The sequence below is a fragment of the Scyliorhinus canicula genome, chromosome 17 (genome assembly GCF_902713615.1).
Source record: "Scyliorhinus canicula chromosome 17, sScyCan1.1, whole genome shotgun sequence".
Lineage (NCBI taxonomy): Eukaryota > Metazoa > Chordata > Chondrichthyes > Carcharhiniformes > Scyliorhinidae > Scyliorhinus > Scyliorhinus canicula.
Genome location: NC_052162.1, coordinates 128,283,625 through 128,301,425, shown reverse-complemented (window position 1 = coordinate 128,301,425; position 17,801 = coordinate 128,283,625). Strand labels below are relative to the sequence as shown.

Sequence of the window (17,801 nt, the reverse complement as noted above, 5' to 3'; positions counted from 1 at the left end):
CCTCGCACTCACTCCCCTCCTCCTCCCTCGCACTCACTCTCCTCCTCCACCCTCACACTCACTCCCCTCTTCCTCCCTCACACTCCCCTCCTCCTCCCTTGCACTCACTCCCCTCCTCCTCCCTCACACTCCCCTCCTCCTCCCTCGCACTCACTCCCCTCCAGCCCCCTCGCAGTCACTCCCCTCCTCCTCCCAGGCACTCACTCCCCTCCTCCTCCCTCGCACTCACTCCCCTCCTCCTCCCTCATACTCCCCTCCGGCCCCCTTGAAGTCACTCCCCTCCTCCTCCCTCTCACTCACTCCCCTCCACCTCCCCTCGCACTCATTCCCCTCCTCCTCCCTCGCACTCACTCCCCTCCTCCTCCCTCGCACTCACTCTCCTCCTCCACCCTCACACTCACTCCCCTCTTCCTCCCTCACACTCCCCTCCTCCTCCCTTGCACTCACTCCCCTCCTCCTCCCTCACACTCCCCTCCTCCTCCCTCGCACTCACTCCCCTCCAGCCCCTTCACAGTCACTCCCCTCCTGTCCCTCGCACTCACTCCCCTCCTCCTCCCTCACACTCAATCCCTTCCTCCACCCTCGCAGTCACTCCCCTCCTCCTCCCTCGCACTAACTCCCCTCCTCCTCCCTCGCACTCACTCTCCTCCTCCACCCTCACACTCACTCCCCTCTTCCTCCCTCACACTCCCCTCCTCCTCCCTTGCACTCACTCCCCTCCTCCTCCCTCACACTCCCCTCCGCCTCCCTCGCACTCACTCCCCCTCAGCCCCTTCACAGTCACTCCCCTCCTGTCCCTCGCACTCACTCCCCTCCTCCTCCCTCACACTCAATCCCTTCCTCCACCCTCGCAGTCACTCCCCTCCTCCTCCCTCGCAGTCACTCCCCTCCTCCTCCCTCACACTCAATCCCTTCCTCCTCCCTCGCACTCACTCCCCTCCTCCTCCCTCACTCTAACTCCCTGCCTGCCCCCTCGCACTCACTCCCCTCCTCCTCCCTCAAACTCACTCCCCCGCACTCACTCCCCTCCTGCCCCCTCGCACTCACTCCCCTCCTCCTCCCTCGCACTCACTCCCCCTCCTGCCCCCTCGCACTCACTCCCCTCCTGCCCCTCGCACTCACTCCCCTCCTCCTCCCTCGCACTCACTCCCCTCCTGCCCCCTCACACTCACTCTCCTCCTGCCCCCTCGCACTCACTCCCCTCCTCCTCCCTCGCACTCACTCCCCTCCTCCTCCCTCGCACTCACTCCCCTCCTGCCCCCTCGCACTCACTCCCCTCCTCCTCCCTCGCACTCACTCCCCCGCACTCACTCCCCTCCTGCCCCCTCGCACTCACCCTGCTCCTCACCCCTCTAACTCACTCCCCTCCACCTCCCTCGCACTCATTCCCCTCCTCCTCCCTCGCACTCACTCCCCTCCTCCTCCCTCGCACTCACTCTCCTCCTCCACCCTCACACTCACTCCCCTCTTCCTCCCTCACACTCCCCTCCTCCTCCCTTGCACTCACTCCCCTCCTCCTCCCTCACACTCCCCTCCTCCTCCCTCGCACTCACTCCCCTCCAGCCCCTTCACAGTCACTCCCCTCCTGTCCCTCGCACTCACTCCCCCTCCTCGTCCCTCACTCTAACTCACCCTCGCACTCACTCCCCTCCTCCTCCCTCGCAGTCACTCCCTCCTCCTCCCTCACACTCAATCCCTTCCTCCTCCCTCGCAGTCACTCCCCTCCTCCTCCCCTCGCAGTCACTCCCCTCCTCCCTCCCTCACTCACTCCCCTCCTCCTCCCTCACACTCCCCTCCGGCCCCCTCGCACTCACTCCCCTCCTCCTCCCTTGCAATCACTCCCCTCCTCCTCCCTCTCACTCACTCCCCTCCTCCTCCCTCGCACTCACTCCCCTCCTCCTCCCTCGCACTCACTCCCCTCCTGCCCCTCGCACTCACTCCCCTCCTGCCCCCTCGCACTCACTCCCCTCCTCCTCCCTAGCACTCACTCCCCTCCTGCACCCCTCGCACTCACTCCCCTCCTGCCCCCTCGCACCACTCCCCTCCTCCTTCCCTCGCACTCACTCCCCCTCTGCCCCCTCGCACTCACTCCCCTCCTGCCCCCTCGCACTCACTCCCCTCTTCCTCCCTCGCACTCACTCCCCTCCTGCCGCCTCGCACTCACTCCCCTCCTCCTCCCTCGCACTCACTCCCCTCCTGCCCCCTCACACTCACTCCCCTCCTGCCCCCTCGCACTCACTCCCTTCCTCCTCCCTCGCACTCACTCCCCTCCTCCTCCCTCACACTCACTCCCTCCTGCCCCCTCGCACTCACTCCCCTCCTCCTCCCTCGCACTCACTCCCCCGCACTCACTCCCCTCCTGCCCCCTCGCACTCACTCCCCTCCTCCTCCCTCACACTCACTCCCCTCCTGCCCCCTCGCACTCACTCCCCTCCTGCCCCCTCGCACTCACTCCCCTCCTGCCCCTCGCACTCACTCCCCTCCTCCTCCCTCGCACTCACTCCCCTCCTGCCCCCTCACACTCACTCTCCTCCTGCCCCCTCGCACTCACTCCCCTCCTCCTCCCTCGCACTCACTCCCCTCCTCCTCCCTCGCACTCACTCCCCTCCTGCCCCCTCGCACTCACTCCCCTCCTCCTCCCTCGCACTCACTCCCCCGTACTCACTCCCCTCCTGCCCCCTCGCACTCACCCTGCTCCTCACCCCCCTCACTCAATCCTCTCCTGGCTCACTTTCTTCTCCTGTCTCTCTCCCAGCTCCTGGTCTCAATCCCCCTGCCATCTGATGCAGTGCACAGTGGGAACGGTTTGCCCTGCATTGGGCACTGTCAACTTCATCTGTTTCTTCAACAAATCCTCTTACTCTTTAATTTATTCTTTGATGGGATGTGGGCTTCGCAGGCTGGGCCCCAACATTTGTTGCTTCTTTGACAACTGGAACTGAGTGTGAACCGGCGCAAGATACTCACCAGCCGATAGCGAATCCACTTCTCGTTACTGTACGGGAAGCCTCCGGCGAAGCACTGCGTGAGCTGGCCGGGCTCCACGTGCTTGTGCAGGCTCCGCACAGATGTCAGGGTGTCCACCTGGGGGCGGGAGGGTGACAAGAGAAAGTGAGAGCGGCGGGGCCACAGGAACATGCCAGAACACACCCGCAGGTAGCTGCCTGTCAGCACGGGGTTAGATAGAACAAAGACAAAGAACAAAGAACAGTACAGCACAGGAACAGGCCCTTCGGCCCTCCAAACCTGTACCCGTCATGATGCCAACCTTTCCCAAAACCCTCAGCGCTTCTTGCGGCATATTCCTCTGTACCCATCCTATCCATGTCTTTGTCTAGATGCCCCTTGAACGCCGTTAATGTATCTGCTTCCACAACCTCCCCTGGCAGCGCGTTCCAGGCACTCACCACCCTCTGTGTAAAAAAACCTGCCTCACACATCTCCTCTAAACTTTGCCCCACGGACCTTAAACCTATGCCCCCTGGTGGCTGACCCCTCCACCCTGGGAAAGAGTGCTTGCCCATCCACTCTATTCATGCCCATCATAATCTTGTCGACCTCTTTCAGATCATCACTCAACCTCCTTCATTCTATTGAAAACAGTCCGAGTCTTTTCAGCCTCTCCGCATGGCTAACAGCCCCCAGACCAGGCAACATCCTGGGAAACCTCCTCTGCACCCTCTCCAAAGCCTCATTGGCTTTGTGTAGTGTGGCAACCAGAATTGTGCGCAATATTCCAAATGCGGCCTGACCAAGGTTCTATACAACTGTAGCGTGACTTGTCAGTTTTTATACTCAATGCCCCGTCCAATGAAGGCAAACATTCCGTATGCTTTCTTGACTACCTTGTCCACTTGTGTTGCTACCTTCAAAGATCTGTGGACCTGCACGCCCAGATCTCTCTGACTTTCTATATTTCTAAGAGTTTTGCCATTTACGGTATATTTCCTCTCGATGGTACACCTACCAAAATGCATTACCTCACATTTGTCCGGATTAAACTCCATTTGCCATTTCTCTGCCCAAGTCTCCAATCTATCTATGTCCTGCTGTATCCTCTGACAATCCTCAACACTATCTGCCACTCCACCAACCTTGGTGTCATCCACAAACTTACTGATCAGACCGGCGACATTTTCCTCCAAATCGTTTATGGACACCACAAATAACAGAGGCCTCAGCACAGATCCCTGTGGAACACCACTAGTCACAACCTTCCATTCAGAAAAACACCCTTCTACCGCTACCCTCTTCCTTCTGTGACTCAGCCAGCTCTGTATCCATCTTACCACTTCACCTTTGATCCCATGTGACTTCCCACGTACAGAGTAAAACTCCCTCTCCACTGTGTAAGGAGCCTCTTTTAAATCCTCGTCTGATCCTGTTTTTCTTTTTAATACCTGTCCTGCTGGTTGTTTTTTTAAAACTGCAGACTTTTGGTTTTGAAATGAATCCCCCCCCCCAACCCTCACAAGTTGAACTGACCCAGGTACACCCCTTGATGCAGTGTGTTCTGTGGCATATCCTGTGATGTCATTTTGATGGACTTGGCTATCAGCCAATCCCCTCTTCTGAAATTCCTGGGACATCTTCTGTTTTCGATTGGGATTGGTCGAGCTTTTCAGAAGATTCTGGAGCAGCAGGCAAGGTTACGCTTTCGGTTCTGTTCTGAGATTAAGCTGGGCAGAAGCTTGTTTAGTATCACTTCTTCTCGGTCTGATAGCTGGGCTGGAGTGAGCCGGTCTGGACACTCTATTCGGACTATGAAGGTATAATTTTGACTTAAACGCTGCAGGCATTCTCTCCAGCCAGGCCTGTACAAGTTAAACCTATGTGAGAAAGGCTAGGAAAGACTGATATCCTTCCTCAGAATCCAAATAGGGTCCTGAAGTCCAGGCCCTTTTCTCTCCCACTGTACCACAGCTGGAAATCCCACACCAATACCAGACAAGCAGCTGAAAGGCAGTGCAGAGGGGGAACTCACTGGAAACACTCAGGTCGAGAATTCTAGTAATATCTCAGTGAGACTGAGGGTCAATGTGGTGAAGTCTTGTCCAAGTGAAGGTGGCTCGACAGAGGAATTTCCTCAGCCCGTTCGGTCTAATTGTAATCGTAATAATAACCTTTATTGTCACGTGTAGGCCTTCACTGCGGTGAAGTTACTGTGAAAAGCCCCTAGTCGCCACACTCCGGCGCCTGTACGGGTACACAGAGGGAGAAGTCAGAATGTACAAATTGCCTAACAACGTCTTTCGGGACTTGTGGGAGTAAACCCGGAGGAAACCCACGCAGACACAGGGGGAGAAAGTGCAGACTCCGCACAGGCAGTGACCCAGGCCGGGAATCGAACCTGGGACTTTGCCGCTGTGAAGCAATGGTGCTAACCACTGCGCTGCCCCTTTGAAGGCAGATTGTAAAGGACCCAAAACCAACCCACGGCTTCTAGACCACCGAGTACCACCTCAGCAGCAAAGATTCATCTCAGCCCCTTTTAATCCCTGTTATTTTTGAACCTTTCCTTCCAGCTCACCCTGTGTGTCTTGTGTGTGTCTGGGTGGAAGGTGAGACAGGGTTTGCGGAATAGGTAGATTAGTCTGGGTGGAAGGTGAGACAGGGTTTGGGGAATAGTTAGATTAATAGACCATTGTTGTATTATATCCATTACATGTTTATCTCTACTCTTGTTATATGTAAAGTTTTTTTTAATGTTTTACTAGCAAATCTAGTGCCAGTAAGTCATTACAGCAGTCAAGGGCCAAAGATCTCATAGAAACACATGAATTATTGGCTAATACACTTATGTTGGGACTTCAGGAACTGTAGGGCTCGAACTAACCGTGCATTAACCCTGGGTGTCATAAAAGCCGTCGCCACCAAACACTCCCAGGACAGGTACAGCACGGGGTTAGATACAGAGTAAAGCTCCCTCTACACTGTCCCCATCAAACACTCCCAGGACAGGTACAGCACGGGGTTAGATACAGAGTAAAGCTCCCTCTACACTGTCCCCATCAAACACTCCCAGGACAGGTACAGCACGGGGTTAGATACAGAGTAAAGCTCCCTCTACACTATCCCCCATCGAACACTCCCAGGACAGGTACAGCACGGGGTTAGATACAGAGTAAAGCTCCCTCTACACTGTCCCCATCAAACACTCCCAGGACTGGTACAGCACAGGGTTAGATACAGAGTAAAGCTCCCTCTACGCTGTCCCCATCAAACACTCCCGGGACAGGTACAGCACGGGGTTAGATGCAGAGTAAAGCTCCCTCTGCACTGTCCCCATCAAACACTCCCAGGACAGGTACAGCACGGGGTTAGATACAGAGTAAAGCTCCCTCTACACTATCCCCCATCAAACACTCCCAGGACAGGTACAGCACGGGGTTAGATACAGAGTAAAGCTCCCTCTACACTGTCCCCATCAAACACTCCCAGGACAGGTACAGCACGTGGTTAGATACTGAGTAAAGCTCCCTCTACACTGTCCCCATCAAACACTCCCAGGACAGGTACAGCACGGGGTTAGATACAGAGTAAAGCTCCCTCTACACTGTCCCAATCAAACACTCCCAGGGCAGGTACAGCAAGGGGTTAGATACAGAGTAAAGCTCCCTCTACACTGTCCCCCATCAAACACTCCCAGGACAGGGACAGCACGGGGTTTGATACAGAGTAAAGCTCCCTCTACACTGTCCCCATCAAACACTCCCAGGACAGTGACAGCACGGGGTTTGATACAGAGTAAAGCTCTCTCTACACTGTCCCCATCAAACACTCCCAGGACAGGGACAGCACGGGGTTTGATACAGAATAAAGCTCCCTCTACACTGTCCCCATCAAATACTCCCAGGACAGGTACAGCACGGGGTTTGATACAGAGTAAAGCTCTCTCTACACAGGCCCCATCAAATATTCCCAGGACAGGTACAGCACGGGGTTAGATACAGAGTAAACCTCTCTCTACACTGTCCCCATCAAACACTCCCAGGACAGGTACAGCACGGGGTTAGATACAGAGTAAAGCTCCCTCTACACTGTCTCCCCATCAAACACTCCCAGGACAGGTACAGCACGGGGTTAGATACAGAGTAAAGCTCCCTCTACACTGTCCCCATCAAACACTACCAGGACAGGTACAGCACGGGGTTAGATACAGAGTAAAGCTCTCTCTACACTGTCCCCATCAAACACTCCCAGGACAGGTACAGCACGGGGTTAGATACAGAGTAAAGCTCCCTCTACACTGTCCCTATCAAACACTCCCAGGACAGGTACAGCACGGGGTTAGATACAGAGTAAAGCTCCCTCTACACTGTCCCTATCAAACACTCCCAGGACAGGTACAGCACGGGGTTAGATACAGAGTAAAGCTCTCTCTACACTGTCCCCCATCAAACACTCCCAGGACAGGTACAGCACGGGGTTAGATACAGAGTAAAGCTCCCTCTACACTGTCCCCATCAAACAGTCCCAGGACAGGTACAGCACGGGGTTAGATACAGAGTAAAGCTCCCTCTACACTGTCCCCATCAAACACTCCCAGGACAGGTACAGCACGGGGTTAGATACAGAGTAAAGCTCCCTCTACACTGTCCCCATCAAACACTCCCAGGACAGGTACAGCACGGGGTTAGATACAGAGTAAAGCTCCCTCTACACTATCCCCCATCGAACACTCCCAGGACAGGTACAGCACGGGGTTAGATACAGAGTAAAGCTCCCTCTACACTGTCCCCATCAAACACTCCCAGGACTGGTACAGCACGGGGTTAGATACAGAGTAAAGCTCCCTCTACGCTGTCCCCATCAAACACTCCCGGGACAGGTACAGCACGGGGTTAGATACAGAGTAAAGCTCCCTCTGCACTGTCCCCATCAAACACTCCCAGGACAGGTACAGCACGGGGTTAGATACAGAGTAAAGCTCCCTCTACACTATCCCCCATCAAACACTCCCAGGACAGGTACAGCACGGGGTTAGATACAGAGTAAAGCTCCCTCTACACTGTCCCCATCAAACACTCCCAGGACAGGTACAGCACGTGGTTAGATACTGAGTAAAGCTCCCTCTACACTGTCCCCATCAAACACTCCCAGGACAGGTACAGCACGGGGTTAGATACAGAGTAAAGCTCCCTCTACACTGTCCCAATCAAACACTCCCAGGGCAGGTACAGCAAGGGGTTAGATACAGAGTAAAGCTCCCTCTACACTGTCCCCCATCAAACACTCCCAGGACAGGGACAGCACGGGGTTTGATACAGAGTAAAGCTCCCTCTACACTGTCCCCATCAAACACTCCCAGGACAGTGACAGCACGGGGTTAGATACAGAGTAAAGCTCCCTCTACACTGTCCCCATCAAACACTCCCAGGACAGGTACAGCACGGGGTTAGATACAGAGTAAAGCTCCCTCTACACTGTCCCCATCAAACACTCCCAGGACAGGTACAGCACGGGGTTAGATACAGAGTAAAGCTCCCTCTACACTATCCCCCATCGAACACTCCCAGGACAGGTACAGCACGGGGTTAGATACAGAGTAAAGCTCCCTCTACACTGTCCCCATCAAACACTCCCAGGACTGGTACAGCACGGGGTTAGATACAGAGTAAAGCTCCCTCTACGCTGTCCCCATCAAACACTCCCGGGACAGGTACAGCACGGGGTTAGATACAGAGTAAAGCTCCCTCTGCACTGTCCCCATCAAACACTCCCAGGACAGGTACAGCACGGGGTTAGATACAGAGTAAAGCTCCCTCTACACTATCCCCCATCAAACACTCCCAGGACAGGTACAGCACGGGGTTAGATACAGAGTAAAGCTCCCTCTACACTGTCCCCATCAAACACTCCCAGGACAGGTACAGCACGTGGTTAGATACTGAGTAAAGCTCCCTCTACACTGTCCCCATCAAACACTCCCAGGACAGGTACAGCACGGGGTTAGATACAGAGTAAAGCTCCCTCTACACTGTCCCAATCAAACACTCCCAGGGCAGGTACAGCAAGGGGTTAGATACAGAGTAAAGCTCCCTCTACACTGTCCCCCATCAAACACTCCCAGGACAGGGACAGCACGGGGTTTGATACAGAGTAAAGCTCCCTCTACACTGTCCCCATCAAACACTCCCAGGACAGTGACAGCACGGGGTTTGATACAGAGTAAAGCTCTCTCTACACTGTCCCCATCAAACACTCCCAGGACAGGGACAGCACGGGGTTTGATACAGAGTAAAGCTCCCTCTACACTGTCCCCATCAAACACTCCCAGGACAGGTACAGCACGGGGTTTGATACAGAGTAAAGCTCTCTCTACACAGGCCCCATCAAATATTCCCAGGACAGGTACAGCACGGGGTTAGATACAGAGTAAACCTCTCTCTACACTGTCCCCATCAAACACTCCCAGGACAGGTACAGCACGGGGTTAGATACAGAGTAAAGCTCCCTCTACACTGTCTCCCCATCAAACACTCCCAGGACAGGTACAGCACGGGGTTAGATACAAAGTAAAGCTCCCTCTACACTGTCCCCATCAAACACTACCAGGACAGGTACAGCACGGGGTTAGATACAGAGTAAAGCTCTCTCTACACTGTCCCCATCAAACACTCCCAGGACAGGTACAGCACGGGGTTAGATACAGAGTAAAGCTCCCTCTACACTGTCCCTATTAAACACTCCCAGGACAGGTACAGCACGGGGTTAGATACAGAGTAAAGCTCCCTCTACACTGTCCCTATCAAACACTCCCAGGACAGGTACAGCACGGGGTTAGATACAGAGTAAAGCTCTCTCTACACTGTCCCCCATCAAACACTCCCAGGACAGGTACAGCACGGGGTTAGATACAGAGTAAAGCTCCCTCTACACTGTCCCCATCAAACAGTCCCAGGACAGGTACAGCACGGGGTTAGATACAGAGTAAAGCTCCCTCTACACTGTCCCCCATCAAACACTCCCAGGACAGGTACAGCACGGGGTTAGATACAGAGTAAAGCTCCCTCTACACTGTTCCCATCAAACACTCCCAGGACAGGTACAGCACGGAGTTAGATACAGAGTAAAGCTCCCTCTTCACTGTCCCCCATCAAACACTCCCAGGACAGGTACAGCATGGGGTTAGATACAGAGTAAAGCTCCCTCTACACTGTCCCCATCAAACACTCCCAGGACAGGTACAGCACGGGGATAGATACAGAGTAAAGCTCCCTCTACACTGTCCCCATCAAACACTCCCAGGACAGGTATAGCACGGGGTTAGATACAGAGTAAAGCTCCCTCGACACTGTCCCCATCAAACACTCCCAGGACAGGTACAGCACGGGGTTAGATACAGAGTAAAGCTCCCTCTACACTGTCCCTATCAAACACTCCCAGGACAGGTACAGCACGGGTTAGATACAGAGTAAAGCTCCCTCTACACTGTTCCCATCAAACACTCCCAGGACAGGTACAGCACGGGGTTAGATACAGAGTAAAGCTCCCTCTACACTGTCCCGTCAAACACGCAAGATCCTGAGGCAGGTCTTGGACAGGGTGGATGTGAAATATTTTCTCTCAGAGGGCGGTGGAAGCAGAGTCTCCGAATATTTTTAGGGCAGAGCTGGATAGATTCTTGGTTATCAAGGGAGGGTGAAAGGTCGGCGGGAATGTGGGGCTGAGGTGACAATAAGACCGGCCTTTGTCTTAAATGACTGGCAGTGCAGGCTGGAGGAGGCAGGGTGGCCTCTACTCCTGCTCGTAATCCTTATGCATCTTAAACATTGATTCTTGCTCCACTAAAGGTCAACTTGTCAGCAGGAAGAGAGAGAGAGAGATGCAGGGTCCTGCTTTCCATATTAGCCACGGAGGGAGTGCAGCAAAGGTTCATCAAACTGACTCCTGGGATGGCAGGACAGTCGCATGAGGAGAGATTGGGTCGACTGGGACTTGTGTTCACTGGAGTTTAGGAGAATGAGAGGGGATCTCACTGAAACGGGGGGTGGAGGGGAGGGGGGCGGGGGGGGCAGACCAAGGGGGTTATGGCCTCAGCTAGGGGGTTAGCCATTTAGGACTGAGATGAGGAGAAACCACTCCACTCGGAGGTTGGTGAACCTGTGGAAATCCCGACCACAGAAGGGCTATGAAGGTCCAAGCCGCTGAAGACATTTCAGAAGGAAATGGACGGATTTTGAGACAGTAAAGACATCAGGCGGTATTGGGGGGGGGGGGGGGGTGTGTGTGTGTGTGTGTGTGTGTGTGTGTGTGTGGCAAGAGTGAGCGGGAGTGTGGGCGTTGAGCTACAGGATCAGCCACGATCACAGTGAATGGCGGGAGCAGGCTGGAAGGGCCGAATGGTCCACTCCTTCTCCCAGTTTCTATGGTTACATTGCGGGGGAGACCTGATGACGGCCTTATCCCATCAGCAGGCACTGGCCAGCCTAACAACTGAGCTTCCCCAACAAGCTCACCATTCCCATCTCCCACAACCCCCATCCCTTTCAATGTACCAGCCTAAATTAGACATTTTCCTTGTTTGTAAAGCGGAGAGAGATAGAGGCGGAAAGCACGTTTGGCAAGACTGATTAACGACACCTGTCGCCCTGAGGGAGCGAACAAAACACCGAGTTCAGTGGGGGAGGTGGGGACCCACTCGCGTTACCGCAGTACAGCCGCAGCCAAAGGCAAGAGACACCCAGCTTCCGAAGTACCTGGACGTCCGTGAACCCCACCGCACCGATGGAAGACTCTTTGTTCGCCAGCATCAGGATGGAGTGAATCCCACCATGGATGGTCTTCTGGAGGGGGAGGGGGGGGTTGGAAACAGACGAGGATCAGAAAAGACAAACTGAACTGCGGTCACGTTGACAACATGCTGGGCTCCCGTTACCCAGGCAGCAAGTATCTTCCAGCAGACCCCCTAACCCCCTCGAGGAGTACAGATTGTCCAAACCCCCCCCCGGTCCACATCAACAAAAAGGGGAAAATAAGTGGAGGCCAATATTTAATAATGTTATAAGGATGTGGGAAAGAAGACAAATGTCCTTGCTCGGCATTCCCAACGGGTTCCCTCCTGCAATATTTACCTTGCGATAGGCCAGGCCTGGTCGAGCACTGACCCAACCGAAGCCCTAAAATGGCCAATCATTAATCATTAATGGTGCCTCCCCGTCCCATCTGTTCCCCCCCCCCTCCCCGATTCCGCTGGCGACCCCTACATTGCCCGCCCCACCTGCCCACTCTCCCCAGCCCTCCCCCCTCCCCCGAGCCCACGTCGCGCTCCTCACCTGGAAGATGTGGATGGCCCTGTAGAGCATGGCAGCAGGCAGGCAGTCTCGAGCGTCGATCAGGACCCTAAGGCCCACGTTTTGCACCTCCTTCCTGGAGGAACGGAAGACAGAAAAGGGGATGGCATGAGAATGCGGGTGGTGGGTGGGCGGGAGGGAGGGGGGTGAGAAGGGTTGACAGGCGGCCGGCAGATGCGCAAATGGGAGAGGTAAAGAGCGGGGACGGCGGGAGAGAGAGAGGAGTGAAGGAGCGAGAGGGAGGGAGAGAGAGCAGGGGAGAAGCAGACAGAGAGAGAGAGAGAGAGACACAGAGAGCGGAGGAAGAGGGCAAGAGATCAGAAGTGGGGCAGAGACGTGAGGACAGGCACAGGCAAAGTCAGAGATAGGCTTTGGAACGGAACGAGGCCACTGAACCCTCCAGCCTGTTGTGCTGTTTAATGAGTTCATGGATGACCTGCCGCCACGCGGCTTGGTTCCTGTGACCCTCAGCACAATTGGCCAACAAAAGAAAGCGACTGATTGCAGGTTTAAAAGTACTTGAGCTGAGCCAAACATCTAAATTGTTTTGTTAGAGAAAGCTCCACACCCTAAGAAAAGATACTACAGAAGATACAGGGGAAGAATCTACTCCCCCGCCCTTTGCAGTGCGTCCGCCTTCCCGCTATTCCTGGAGAGGAGCGGGAAAGACCCTAACAGGGTTCGTGCTGGGGGCCAGGAGGAGCTCAATGTTCCAGGCTCACGAGACTTGCATGTTTCAATGAGTGATTAAACCCATTTAAATATGCATTTATGCAAATATGCTGGAGGGAGATAGAGAACCTAGTGTAGTGGTGTAGCGACAATAATCTCTCCCTCAATGCCAGCAAAACTAAAGAGCTGGTTATTGACTTCAGGAAGCAAAGTACTGTACACACCCCTGTCAGCATCAACGGGGCCGAGATGGAGATGGTTACCAGTTTCAAATTCCTAGGGGTGCACATCACCAAAAATCTGTCCTGGTCCACTCACGTCGACGCTATCACCAAGAAAGCACAACAGTGTCTATACTTCCTCAGGAAACTAAGGAAATTCAGCATGTCCACATTAACCCTTACCAACTTTTACAGATGCACCATAGAAAGCATCCTATCGGGCTGCATCACAGCCTGGTATGGCAACTGCTCGGCCCAGGACCGCAAGGAACTTCAGAGAGTCGCGAATACCGCCCAGTCCATCACACGAACCTGCCTCCCATCCATTGACTCCATCTACACCTCCCGCTGCCTGGGGAAAGCGGGCAGCATAATCAAGGATCCCTCCCACCCGGCTTCCTCACCCTTCCAACTCCTTCCATCGGGCAGGAGATACAGGAGTCTGAGAACACGCGCGAACAGACTCAAAAACAGCTTCTTCCCCACTGTCACCAGACTCCTAAATGACCCTCTTATGGACTGACCTCATTAACACTACACCCTGTATGTTTCATCCGATGCCAATGCTTTTGTAGTTACATTGTATACCTTGTGTTGCCCTATTATGTATTTTCTTTTATTCCCTTTTCTTCCCATGTACTTAATGATCTGTTGAGCTGCTGGCAGAAAAATACTTTTCACTGTACCTCGGTACACGTGGCAATAAACAAATCCAATCCAATTTTCGAGTTTTCAGCCGGAATCTCCCGGCAGCCGGGAGTCACTGACCACGCCGGCCTCATTCTCCATCAATAGAGATCAGACATGATCTGGGCTAAGTTGTGGGGAGGAGCGTTGGTGTCAGCTATGGGAAGAGGAAGGTGTGGGGGGCCGCTGATGGCTGTGAGTGGCGAGGGTTCTCTGCTGGTGAGTGCGTGGGGTACATCGAGTTGTTTGAAGAACGGGACGCCCTTTGAAAACGGCGTCCCCATCTCATAGAATGATAGAATTTACAGCGCAGAAGGAGGCCATTCGGCCCATCGAGTCTGCACCGGCCCTTGGAAAACACAGTCCTGCGCTTCTCTCTCCCAGCGGGAATTTCCCCAAATTCCCCCAAAAAACCGACTGAGTGTGGGTGGATTGCGATGGGAATCGCGCCGGAATGGCCAACGGGATTCTCACTGGTTCATCAACTCCCCCCCCCCAAACACTTTCTGGGAGAACTCTGCCCGAAGCAATGATAGCGCGAGCCAGGAAGGGTGAAGCACGGAGGCACGGGCCAGAATTTATCCGCCCCTCAGCCAATTAACAGGGCATCGGCGCCGGGTTGCGGCTAAGGCTGAGCCCTGCCGGGGATCGGCGGGGAAGAGGGTGGGCGCTCAGAAAAAGGAGGGTGAGGGCTGGCGTTTCTAATGTGCCCCTCCGGGAGAGTGGGGGCGTTGAGGGGGGGGCAGCCGCTTTGGAGCTATCCCAGGGGGCCGCCGGACCCCTGAAAAATAAATACTGAGCGTCTCGGCAGCATTTTGGTAAACAGATCCTCAGTCCCCCAGACACCCTTTTTAAATCAGACTTCAGATCGGACAGTTCAGCCCGCTCCGGATCGAGGTTGAAGCAAAAACGTGAAAGGCCGCCTGGCCAATACCACCACCACCCCCCCTCCCCCCCCCCCCCTCCTCCAATGGCCATAAAAGCACACACGCCTTGTAAAATCGCATTCAGCTGGCTCCTTCATGGGCTAGATTGCCCACTTGACTGATCCGAGTGCGATCGTGACCCCACCATGCCTCCCGCCCGCTGAAATATTGCGCGAGCGCGCAATTACATTGGGATGCCCGCCCGCCACCTTCCCACGTGGTTTCAGGCACTTCTAGGTCGGGAGCACGTCTGCCTGCCCAAGCAATGAAAAATTCTGGCAGTACAGACACTGAGAGAGAGGGAAGCAGAGTGGGAGAGAGAGAGAGAGACACAGACACACACAGGCAGACAGACAGAGAGAAGGATGGCGACACAGGGAGAGCGGAAGAGGGGAGTGAGACAGAGTGTGAGAAATCACTTAACTTTAAGGAACAGTGTTAAATCGATGGTATCATCGGAAATTGTGCAGTTCACCATGAAGAGGTTAGAAGGGAAAATCAGACGGGATGTACAAGTGGGGGCAAATTCAATATTCACACCATCACCCAATCAAAAATCATCCAGAGAGACAAAAGAAGTCCCTGACAAAGAGACTGCCTCTTTAAAAGGGGTCCCCGATAAAGAGACTCCCTCTTTAAAAGGGGTCCCTGACGGAGAGACTCCCTCTTTAAAAGGGGTCCCTGAGGGAGAGACTCCCTCTTTAAAAGGGGTCCCTGACGGAGAGACTCCCTCTTTAAAAGGGGTCCCTGACGGAGAGACTCCCTCTTTAAAAGGGGTCCCTGACGGAGAGACTCCCTCTTTAAAAGGGGTCCCCGACAAAGAGACTCCCTCTTTAAAAGGGGTCCCTGACGGAGAGACTCCCTCTTTAAAAGGGGTCCCTGGCGGAGAGAGACTCCCTCTTTAAAAGGGGTCCTTACTTTGAGATGTTGTAGTAGTATATCAGAATCCTGGCTACTTCCGTGCTGGAGCACCTTGGGTTCTCCCAGATTGCGTTATTTGTCATCACGACAACCAAGGCTCGACCATTTCTGTCCCTGCTTCCTGCAGCGTAAAAAGCACAGCAAGATAACAAGGCCATTTTGTACAGCAAGAAAGACATTCCACACTGCCAACCTGCCTGAACCATGTCGGACATGCACCACATCAGGGCAGCATGTATTGGACTGGCTGCTCCCACACCATATTACACCGGGCCCTACACCCGGGTCTAAGACCACTTGAAGCAAGTTATGTCTGTGCAACATAAGTGCCAGGCGATGATCGTCTCCAACTCGAGAGAATCTTTTTTTAAAATTTTTTTTTCGAGTGCCCAATTGTTTTTTTCCCCCCCCAATTCAGGGGCAATTTAGCGTGGCCAATCCACCTACCCTGCACATCTTTGGGTTGTGGGGGTGAAACCCACGCAAACACGGGGAGAATGTGTGAACTCCACACGGACAGTGAACCAGAGCCGGGATCGAACCTGGGACCTCGGCTCCGTGAGGCTGCAGTGCTAACCACTGCGCCACCGTGCCACTCTAACTCGAGAGAATCTAACCATTTCCTTACCCACACCACACAGCCGGTTCAAAATGGCAGCTCACCCACCACCTTCTCAAGGGGCAAATCAGGATGGGCAATACATTCTGGGCCCGGCCAGCAACACCCACATTCGATGAAGGATTAAAATGAACACCACCTTCGGCCCAGTCTAACTCCATACCTAACCCAATTAATTCCTGACTTCCATGTGTTGCCCCGATCTCAGCTTGGCCCAAACTGAATAATTTAGCCAATCTCCTCATTCCCGTATGCTGGTAGTATTACCACGTGTGTAATACACTCGGAATAACTTGTCACCACCCCCCTCCCCTCTAAACGCAACCTCTGACCACCCCTCACCCTTCACAGCATCACCCTGTCAGCTTCCCCTGGTTTGGACCTGTTGCCCGCTGGGCGTGCGCCCTCTTGCGGGCTCCGACACTGGCGCAAAATAGGCGTGAGGAAAAAGCTGTGTGCGCTGCCCGGGGAGGGCAGGGAAAGAGGGCAGGCGGTGAGAAAAGGGAGAGTGGGGGGGGGGGGGGGGGGGGGGACGACTTTCTAACATGCTCCCTGAGCTAGGAGGGGGAGGGGGGGAACAGCCGCTTGCGGAGTCACAGAGACTTATAGTACAGAAAAGGCCCTTCGGCCCATCGCATCGGCGCTGGTCAAAACCAACCACCTAACTATTCTAATCCCATTTCCAGCACTTGGCCCACAGCCTTGTGTGCCTTGGGATCGCAACTGCACATCTAAATACTTCTTAAATGTTATGAGGGTCTCCTCCTCCACCACCCTTTCAGACAGCGAGTTCCAGACTCCCACCACCCTCTGGGTGAAAAGGTTTCCATCACATTCCCTCTAAACCTCCTGCCCCTTACCTTAAATCTAAACCCCTGGTCACTGATCCCTCCACCAAGGGGAAAGGTTTCTTCCTGCCTACTCTATCTATGTCCCTCATAATTTTACACATTTCAATCATGTCCCCCCTCAGTCTGCTCTGCTACAAGGAAAACAATCCCAGTCTCTCTTCATAACAAAAGCCCTCCAGGCCAGGCAACATCCTGGTAAACCTCTCTGCACCGCACGCTAGCACAGTGGTTAACACAGTTGCTTCACAGCTCCAGGGTCCCAGGTTCGATTCCCGGTTTGGGCCACTGTCTGTGCGGAGTCTGCACGTCCTCCCCGTGTCTGCGTGGGTTTCCTCCGGGTGCTCCAGTTTCCTCCCACAAGTCCCGAAAGACGTGCTGTTGGGTGAATTGGACATTCTGAATTCTCCCTCTGTGACCCGGACAGGCGCCGGAATGTGGCGACTGGGGGATTTTCACAGTAACTTCATTGCAGTGTTAATGTCAGCCTACTTGTGACACTGATAAAGATTATTATTATTACTATAAATGTGGATTCCAGAACTGCACATGGGGATAGGGTGGAAGTGAGGGTTTAAGTGGGTCGGTGCAGACTCGATGGGCTGAATGAC

At 54.2% G+C, this 17,801-nt stretch overlaps 1 protein-coding gene and 1 long non-coding RNA gene across 2 annotated transcripts in view; both read right to left on the bottom strand.

Moving 5' to 3' along the window:
• The window catches only part of LOC119951619, a 220,015-nt gene that overhangs the window by 138,019 nt on the left and 64,195 nt on the right, over window positions 1-17,801 (bottom strand). The window lies entirely within an intron of this gene.
• LOC119951902 lies at window positions 2,968-15,065 on the bottom strand. Its single transcript, XR_005457710.1, has 4 exons — window positions 14,991-15,065; window positions 12,279-12,372; window positions 11,703-11,789; window positions 2,968-3,084 (listed from the first exon to the last, which is right to left on the bottom strand). It is a non-coding gene; the product is annotated as an uncharacterized LOC119951902 (long non-coding RNA).